This window comes from Lissotriton helveticus, chromosome 11 (assembly GCF_964261635.1).
Source record: "Lissotriton helveticus chromosome 11, aLisHel1.1, whole genome shotgun sequence".
In the NCBI taxonomy this organism is placed as follows: domain Eukaryota; kingdom Metazoa; phylum Chordata; class Amphibia; order Caudata; family Salamandridae; genus Lissotriton; species Lissotriton helveticus.
In genome coordinates, this window is record NC_136072.1 from 123,131,634 (window position 1) to 123,141,796 (window position 10,163).

Sequence of the window (10,163 nt, forward strand, 5' to 3'; positions counted from 1 at the left end):
AAACCTTGCACCAGAAAAGCTGGTGTATTCGCAGGTCAAACATCCTTGATGAGGTGATTTGCAACATTGTAGAATAAACTTTTAACCCTGGGAGCTCAGTGAGGAGGGAGTTGCTATGGTAACAGGTAGAAAGGGCTGAGGGGGGGAAGGGTGTTGGTTTGAAAATACAGAGGGAAGAGATTTGATTGGTTACCATGAGCAATATGTGTGTAGAATTAGAGGTTTTCTGTGCCTTTATGGTTTGCAGTGTCTGGAGAACATACCATTTGCTCAGCTAAAGAAATATTGGTGTGTGTATCTGACACTGTTCTGAATCTCCTAAAATATTTGTAAAGGTGAGTTATGATTCATTTAATATACATAGAGACTTGTATACTCTATGGAGAAGATTTGGAACCAAATTGTGGTTTTTTAATGTTGCTTTGTGTCATGCTTTTTGATAATGCTTGGTAAAAAGTTTTTACTGCATAGAGAAATTGTATTTTGTAAAATTGTGAAGTTTTAGTCGTGACATGGAATGCTTTTACATAGGACCTGTGCTGTGTTTTGTAAATGTGATGTCAAAAACGATTTTGAGGAAAATAAATGGTTTTTACATTTTTTAAAAGGAATAAAGAATGTGTGCATGTTTAATAGAAATACATTTGACTCTTTACAATGATGTTACCTGTGTTAACTCAGTGTAGGAAGCATATTGAGTTGGTTTGCATAGAGGAATTGTATTTTGTAAAATTGTGAAGCTTCATGTGAAAGCGTTTGCCTCAGTCTTATCCCTGCTGTGAGGCAGATGATTGTAAATAGGATCTGTGCTGTGTTTCCTAAATGTAATGTCAAAAACGATTTTGGAGAAAATGATTGGTTTTTACATTTTTGATTATAATGTGGCGCAGAGGTTTAAAAAGTGACGCATCTACCTACATGCATCAATTTTTAAATATGGGGCAAAAAGGTACTTGTTTGGGTTTTCCTGGGGAGCGTAGGTGGTGAAGCTTGTGTCTAAGAGTGCAGTGGACTAGGCTTCATGAAGCATATACCTGTCTGCATTCTTAGACGCAGGTGTCAATTTGACTCTTTACAATGTTACCTGTGTTTTAAATCAGTGTAGGAAGCATATTGAGTTTGTTTGCATAGAGGAATTGTATTTTGTAAAATTGTGAAGCTCCATGTGAAAGCGTTTGCCTCAGTCTTATTCCTGTTGTGAGGCAGGTGCAAGATTTTGCCTCAGTCTTATCCCTGCTGTGAGGCTGCTGTGCACCTGTCTCACAACAGGAATAAGACTGAGGCAAACGCTTTCACATGGAGCTTCACAATTTTACAAAATACAATTACTCTATGCAAACAAACTCAATATGCTTCCTACATTGAGTTAAAACAGAGGTAACATCATTGTAAAGAGTCAAATTGACACCTGTGTCTAAGAATGCAGCAGAGATAGGCTTCATGAAGCCTAGTCCACTGCACTCTTAGACACAAGCCTCACCACCTACGCTCCCCAGGAAAGGCCAAACAAGTACCTTTTTGCCCCATATTTAAAAATTGACGCATATAGGTAGATGCGTCACTTTTTAAACCTCTGCGCCACATTATACTCAAAAATATAAAAACCATTTATTTTCCCCAAAATCGTTTTTGACATCACATTTAGGAAACACAGCACAGATCCTATTAACAATCATCTGCCTCACAGCAGGGATAAGACTGAGGGAAAATATTGCACCTGCCTCACAACAGGAATAAGACTGAGGCAAACGCTTTCTCATGGAGCTTCACAATTTTACAAAATACAATTCCTCTATGCAAACAAACTCAATATGCTTCCTACACAGATTTAAAACACAGGTAACATCATTGTAAAGAGTCAAATTGACACCTGCGTCTAAGAATGCAGACAGGTATATGCTTCATGAAGCCTAGTCCACTGAACTCTTAGACACAAGCTTCACCACCTACGCTCCCCAGGAAAACCCAAACAAGTACCTTTTTGCTCCATATTTAAAAATTGATGCATGTAGGTAGATGCGTCACTTTTTAAACCTCTGAGCCACATTATAATCAAAAATGTAAAAACCATTCATTTTCTCCAAAGTAGTTTTTGACATCACATTTAGGAAACACAGCACAGATCCTATTTACAATCATCTGCCTCACAGCAGGGATAAGACTGAGGCAAAATCTTGCACCTGCCTCACAACAGGAATAAGACTGAAGCAAACACTTTCACATGGAGCTTCACAATTTTATAAAATACAATTCTATATAACTATATAACTCAATACTTTCTCGGGAAGCATAGGTGGTGAAGCCTGTGTATAAGAGTGCAGTGGACTTAGACATAGGTCTGATCTTCTTTGTACTTGTGGACAGAGCTGTCTTCCACTATACTCTTCAATACAGGCCTCACCTTTTGTGCACCCCTGGAGAATCCTCACCTGATCTGTAACCCTGTATAGATCGTTTGCTTTTTGTGATTGCTTTGCTGTTTGGTAATAGTGGTCTATAATGTGCTACTTTTTTCTTTAACACAGATTGAAATCGTTATTTGAAGAGTAAGCAAAGATGCCCACAAAGGAAAGGACAAAGAAACAACGTAACCTGGAAAAATCAAAAACAGCAACGGAATTACAGCACTCTTCCACAACAAATACTTAAAAAAACAGGAACAAAGCTCCTGATAAGACAACTAAGTCTTTTTTACGTAACATATGTACATCCCAAAAAAATGTTGGACAGCATGTAGAAAAAGAGAATGAGAGAGTAAATTTGAAAAGGAAGGAAAGAACCTCAAACAATCCTACAACTGGAGCAGGAGACAATATGTATAGAAATAGAAGGCAGAATCAGTTTAGAGACATTCGTAAACAAATGTTTCGCAATAGGGTGGTTTTACATTTGTTAAAAAACATTAGGAAAGGTAAACAGAGAGCTGCTTTTTATAAGAAAAAGAAAAGTGTAGAGAAGATTGTTGATCAGGCTTTTGAAGTTAAGAAAAAATTATTTATTTTAATAATCAATAGAATTAGGACACTTAACAAGACAATTGATGTTTTCAAATCAAACAGTAGATGGAAAAGAGTAATTATTCGGACTAATTTTTGTAAAGTTTTTTCTGGAGAATGGATGCACAGTTCAAGTTGTGAGCCATTTTTTAATGAGGAGAGTTACTTCCAGGAGAATGATTTAGTGCATGCAGTTGACACCAGTGGTCGAGCGTATGAAGTGAAAGACGGCTGTCCGATTGAAAAAGAGAAACTTGTGCCTAGAGAACCAGAAGAGGTGTTATCTGATGGAGTTTTAGGGAGACGTACTAAGGGTCCAGTGTACACTTGGAAGTGTAGTAGTATTTGTAGTGTGCGACAGGAATCAATTGATTTGTTTTGTAATTTCTTACGTACATATAGTAAAAAAAGTATAAAGCTGAAAGTGAAGTTGTTGCAAGACTTAGATCCTTGCAGAGTGAGAGGAATCACGGGTTTGCAAGGCCATTCACTGGCTTGTCTTTCTAGAAAAGTCTGTCAGAGTGTTTTTCATCATTTTAGGATGTTAGCAGTGCATCATACCAAAATGAGGAAATTAGTGAGAATGTTGTATTATGCAAAAAGTCCCGCACTTAAGCTTAAACAATTAAACAGTGCTCTTTTGCATGGAACTGAATTAGATGTGAAGAAGATTTGTGAAGAAATTGAGATTTGTTATTTTCGTGAAAAAGAGGACAGTGTAGAAATTGAGACAGCAATTCAAGGTAATGTGGAAGACAATGTACAGATTTTAAATACAGAAAAGTTTGAGAAGGAAATTACCAGGTTTAAGGTGAAATCAAGTGAAAGGCCGAATTTTACTTGTGTGTGTTGTCGACGGACTCATTATAAGATTCAGACTAGGTTAGTTGATTTATATGCAAAAAGTGAAAAGATGGATAATTATGAGTGGAAAGATTTAGCAACTTATTTGTGGGTGGAGAATTGTTTTGATTTGAGTTCTGATCAGCGTATTTGTAAATATTGTTATGATAAATTAAATCAAAACAGAATGCCTGCTAGAGCTGTTCATAATAATCTGGAGTTGGTAGACATTCCCCGTGAATTGATGGATTTAAATACATATGAGTCTATTTTGATTCAATGTGTCCATCCTTTTCAGGCAATTGTTCGCATGGAGCCTAAGATAGGGAAATTGCCTCCTACAGATTTGCGGAGAGGATTAAAGGGAAGAGTTGTTTATTTGCCCCTAGATTTGAAAAAAAATATTGATACAATTGGTATAGAAAAAGTAGAAGAGGAACCTTTAGTTATTCTAGTTAATGGGGTTCCAACAAAGAGTAAAAAAATCTGGCAAGATTTAGTGGATGTTAGGAAAGTCAAAAAGGCAACGTTGTATTTAGTCAAAAACAATGAGTACTACAAAGATGTATGTGTTGCAGCAGAAGAAAAAGCTGCAGATGAAGACAGTGATTGTTCAGGCAGCCAAATTGAAAAAGTTGATGTGTCTAGAAGTGAAGAAATATATGAACATTATACTGTTCATCCTTTGCATTCCAAAGAAGTAATGGGGAATGCAATTGAATTGTTTCAAATGAAAACAGCAAAAGGAAGTCCCATTAGTGTATGGGAAGAAAGTTTGGAAGCTCGTTGTTTTCCACAGCTATTTCCAACAGGTCGAGGTGGACGATATGACGATCGACCACTTCAAATTCCTGCATCTGAATATCGAACTGTAAGATTATATGCTGAAGATGCAAGGTTTCGTCAATGCATTCCCTATTTGTTTCATCTACTGTATGAAAGTGACTTGTCTGGGCTTTCTTATGCAGTAAACCATATTCTGAAAAGTGGAGCACATCTGCAAAATGTTTCGGCGAGGGACTTTATGGAGAAAGTGAATCTGCAAGATAATATTTTAGAATCTCATCTAATCAATCTCATGGCATGTCAGCGTGGTACAAATGAGTATTGGTACCGTCGCCATGGGGAATTGAAATGCATGCTAGGAAACTTAGGAACTCCTACATGGTTCCTCACTCTTAGCTGTGCCGAGTATGCATGGGAGGACTTACTTCAATTTCTACGAGAGGCCAATGCTAATAAACAAAATATAGAATTCAAAACACCCGGAGAACTGTGTTCTTTGGATCCAGTGAATGTATGCAGATATTTCAATCATAGATTTGAAGCTATGATGTCTTTTATTACCAACAAAAAAAATCCTCCCCTTGGAGAGGTTTTGGATTTCTTTTGGAGAAAGGAGTATCAAGCGAGAGGTGCTCCTCACGTACATATGTTATTATGGATTAAAGATGCACCCAAGTTTGGAACAGATTCAGATGAGACAGTGATGAGCTTCATTGAAAAGTATTAAACATGTGCTGTTCCGAAAACTACCGAAGAAAACAATTTAAGGCAACAAGTTTTACTCTTTCAATCCCATCGTTGTGGAAAGTACTGTCGTTGAAAATTCAGAAACAAGGACAAGTTCTACACAAAATGTCGTTTCGCTTTTCCACGACCAGTGATTTCTAAGGGAAGAGTAAATAATTTAATGTCTTCTCTGCGACATACTGTGACGAGAAAATCACCAAAAAATACATACAATTTAAAAAGAAACGAAGAGTCCAAGTACATCAATGACTACAACCCAGTGATTTTGTCCATGTGGAATGCTAACATGGATATTCAATTCGTTGCTGACAACTCTATTGCTGTAGCTCGATATGTGACGTCTTACATCACAAAAAAAGAAAAGACAGAACTAAAGGAAATGTGGGAGGACATTTCACATGAAAAGAGGCTAAGCAAGAAATTGTACAGTTACAGTCTGAAGATGTTGTCGCATCGAGAAATTGGAGCATATGAATGTTCTGATCGACTGTCGTCAGCAAGTCTCTATGCCAAATCTAGAACCATCATTTGGGCGAGTCTAGGTCTTGCTGCAACACGAAAACGAGTTTTGAAATCTGTACAAGAGATAGAGTATTTGGCGGGGAAAGAACCAGAAAGTACAGATATTTTGAAGACAAACATGTTGGATACATACTATCCAAATAGAAGTCCTCACCTTGAGAACGTTTGTCTCTATGAAGTTCTGCAAAGATATATTTATAAGAGGAACATCAGAGAAGATATCAATAATGGAATATATGGAATCATTGGATGTGAAGGATGTCTAGTGAAACAAGAAAAAGGTCATTTGATTAATCATCGAAAATTGAGTTGTGAAAATCCAGACAAAAGAGAATTTTACTATTTGGCTCTTTTGCAACTCTTTAAACCATGGCGAGAAGAGGAACTACTTGGAGATTTTCTCTGTTATGAAGACTCTTTTAATGCTACGAAGGATACCATAGAATGTCCTATTTTTCCAAATTATCTGCAAATGTTGAATGAAGAAATAGAGCAAGAATCAACAATTGCTGCAGAGATTGCGAGAGATAGTTCTCAAGGCAGTCAGAGTTCTGCTTCATTGAGTCAGGATCCACTAGGAGGACCAATTATCCAAAATGAAGCTGCCACTGCCATGGATGAAGTGGAAAGAGCTATGGAGCAAGCTCAAGAGGATGTAATTCATTTAGAAGATTTGGTGAAACAATTAAACCTTGAGCAGAAACTGATATATGACGAAGTCACAGAACAGGTTGAACATGGATTGAGTCATGAGAAGAAAGAGTGCTCATGTACATCATTTAAGCCTGTCCGACTGTATTGAGTGGAGAAGCGGGAACTGGGAAAAGTTTTCTGATTAAAGCAATTGCATCTTATCTGCAGAAAAGGACTGAATCACCGCTGTCTTGTGTTGTTACCGCTCCAACTGGGCTGGCAGCACATAATATTAAAGGGATTACTTTACATCGTTTACTGATGCTGCCAGTGGAGCATGATAACAAATTGCAATATCACAAGCTATCTGGAGATGCGTGTTCCGAAGTTTCGAGAGTCCTGAAGAAAATGAAACTTCTGATCATTGAGGAAGTAAGCATGGTGTCAAATATAATGCTTGCTTTTGTGCATTTGAGAATGCAAGAAATTCTTAGAACAGACTATGATGTTTTATTTGGAGGAAAACATATTATTGTTTTTGGAGATCTTCTGCAGTTGACTCCAGTGAAAGGACAACCTGTGTTCAAAATGCTCACACAAGAAGATACCTAGGAAGCATTGGAAACGTTAATATATGGTTAAACTTCAATAGGCAGAACTGCTTCAAAATATGCGGCAGGCAAAGGATGAAGATTATAAAAATATTTTACAAGATGTAAGAGTAGGAAAAATAAGTCAACAAGGGAAAGAAGCTTTACATGGACGGTTAATTTCTAATTTGTACAAAAATGAAAACATTCTTCCAGAGAATATTTTTAAGAAAATTAACGAGAAGAAATCGGCCATATGTTTGATGCCTACTCTGAAAGAATGTTCCATGTTCAACATCAAAATGCTGAAGTTAGAAAATGAAGAGATAGTGAAACTGGAAGCTATAGATAAAATAGAGCATATGGGAGCAACAATTATTTTGTCAGAAATTTTGAAATCAAAATTGGATTCATTGGAGAAGACTATATCTAAAACTGCTGGTTTTGAAAAGACTCTGAATGTTTGTTTGAATTGTCGTGTCATTTTGAGAAGGAATTTAAATGTTGAAAGAGGTCTGGTAAATGGAGCAATGGGTCATGTTGTTGGTTTTGTGAATTACAAAAATAGAGATGGAATTGAAATTATAAAAATTACATTTGATGGCATTGCTGAAATAGACACTTTCTAACAGCCTTACCTTGCCGTGACGAAACGGCCGTCTTCTGTGACATCCCAGCCGTGAGGGGAACGGCCAGCAACGCGGACTTCCTGCCGTGAGGGGAACGGCCATTGCGAGACCAGCCGCATCGGAGGGACTACATCCCCCAGCAGCCCAGCATCCCGGCGCTCCCGTGACGCTCCTGCTGCGCCCGCAGGCGCTATAACACCGCGGGGCATCGAGCGGGGCGCGGGGACACTTTCTAGCAGCCTTACCTTGCCGTGAGGGAAACGGCCGTCTTCTGTGACATCCCAGCCGTGAGGGGAACGGCCAGCAACGCGGACTTCCTGCCGTGAGGGGAACGGCCATTGCGAGACCAGCCGCATTGGAGGGACTACATCCCCCAGCAGCCCCGGCATCCCGGCGCTCCCGTGACGCTCCTGCTGCGCCCGCAGGCGCTATAACACCGCGGGGCATCGAGCGGGGCGCGGGGACACTTTCTAGCAGCCTTACCTTGCCGTGAGGGAAACGGCCGTCTTCTGTGACATCCCAGCCATGAGGGGAACGGCCAGCAATGCGGACTTCCTGCCGTGAGGGGAACGGCCATTGCGAGACCAGCCGCATCGGAGGGACTACATCCCCCAGCAGCCCCGGCATCCCGGCGCTCCCGTGACGCTCCTGCTGCACCCGCAGGCGCTATAACACCGCGGGGCATCGAGCGGGGCGCGGGGACACTTTCTAGCAGCCTTACCTTGCCGTGAGGGAAACGGCCGTCTTCTGTGACATCCCAGCCGTGAGGGGAACGGCCAGCAACGCGGACTTCCTGCCGTGAGGGGAACGGCCATTGCGAGACCAGCCGCATCGGAGGGACTACATCCCCCAGCAGCCCCGGCATCCCGGCGCTCCCGTGACGCTCCTGCTGCGCCCGCAGGCGCTATAACACCGCAGGGCATCGAGCGGGGCGCGGGGACACTTTGTAGCAGCCTTACCTTGCCGTGAGGGAAACGGCCGTCTTCTGTGACATCCCAGCCGTGAGGGGAAAGGCCAGCAACGCCGACTTCCTGCCGTGAGGGGAACGGCCATTGCGAGACCAGCCGCATCGGAGGGACTACATACCCCAGCAGCCCCGGCATCCCGGCGCTCCCGTGACGCTCCTGCTGCGCCCGCAGGCGCTATAACACCGCGGGGCATCGAGCGGGGCGCGGGGACAATTTCTAGCAGCCTTACCTTGCCGTGAGGGAAACGGACGTCTTCTGTGACATCCCAGCCGTGAGGGGAACGGCCAGCAATGCGGACTTCCTGCCGTGAGGGGAATGGCTATTGCGAGACCAGCCGCATCGGAGGGACTACATCCCCCAGCAGCCCCGGCATCCCGGCGCTCCCGTGACGCTCCTGCTGCGCCCGCAGGCGCTATAACACCGCGGGGCATCGAGCGGGGCGCGGGGACACTTTCTAGCAGCCTTACCTTGCCGTGAGGGAAACGGCCGTCTTCTGTGACATCCCAGCCGTGAGGGGAACGGCCAGCAACGCGGACTTCCTGCCGTGAGGGGAACGGCCATTGCGAGACCAGCCGCATCGGAGGGACTACATCCCCCAGCAGCCCCGGCATCCCGGCGCTCCCGTGACGCTCCTGCTGCGCCCGCAGGCGCTATAACACCGCGGGGCATCGAGCGGGGCACGGGGACACTTTCTAGCAGCCTTACCTTGCCGTGAGGGAAACGGCCGTCTTCTTTGACATCCCAGCCGTGAGGGGAACGGCCAGCAACGCGGACTTCCTGCCGTGAGGGGAACGGCCGTTGCGAGACCAGCCGCTTTGGAGAGACTACATCCCCCAGCAGCCCCGGCATCCCAGCGCTCCCGTGACGCTCCTGCTGCGCCCGCAGGCGCTATAACACCGCGGGGCATCGAGCGGGGCGTGGGGACACTTTCTAGCAGCCTTACCTTGCCGTGAGGGAAACGGCCGTCTTCTGTGACATCCCAGCCGTGAGGGGAACGGCCAGCAACGCGGACTTCCTGCCGTGAGGGGAACGGCCATTGCGAGACCAGCCGCATCGGAGGGACTACATCCCCCAGCAGCCCTGGCATCCCGGCGCTCCCGTGATGCTCCTGCTGCGCCCACAGGCGCTATAACACCGCGGGGCATCGAGCGGGGCGCGGGGACACTTTCTAGCAGTCTTACATTGCCGTGAGGGAAACGGCCGTCTTCTGTGACATCCCAGCCGTGAGGGGAACGGCCAGCAACGCGGACTTCCTGCCGTGAGGGGAACGGCCATTGCGAGACCAGCCGCATCGGAGGGACTACATCCCCCAGCAGCCCCGGCATCCCGGCGCTCCCGTGATGCTCCTGCTGCGCCTGCAGGCGCTATAACACCGCGGGGCATCGAGCTGGGCGCGGGGACACTTTCTAGCAGCCTTACCTTGCCGTGAGGGAAACGGCCGTCTTCTGC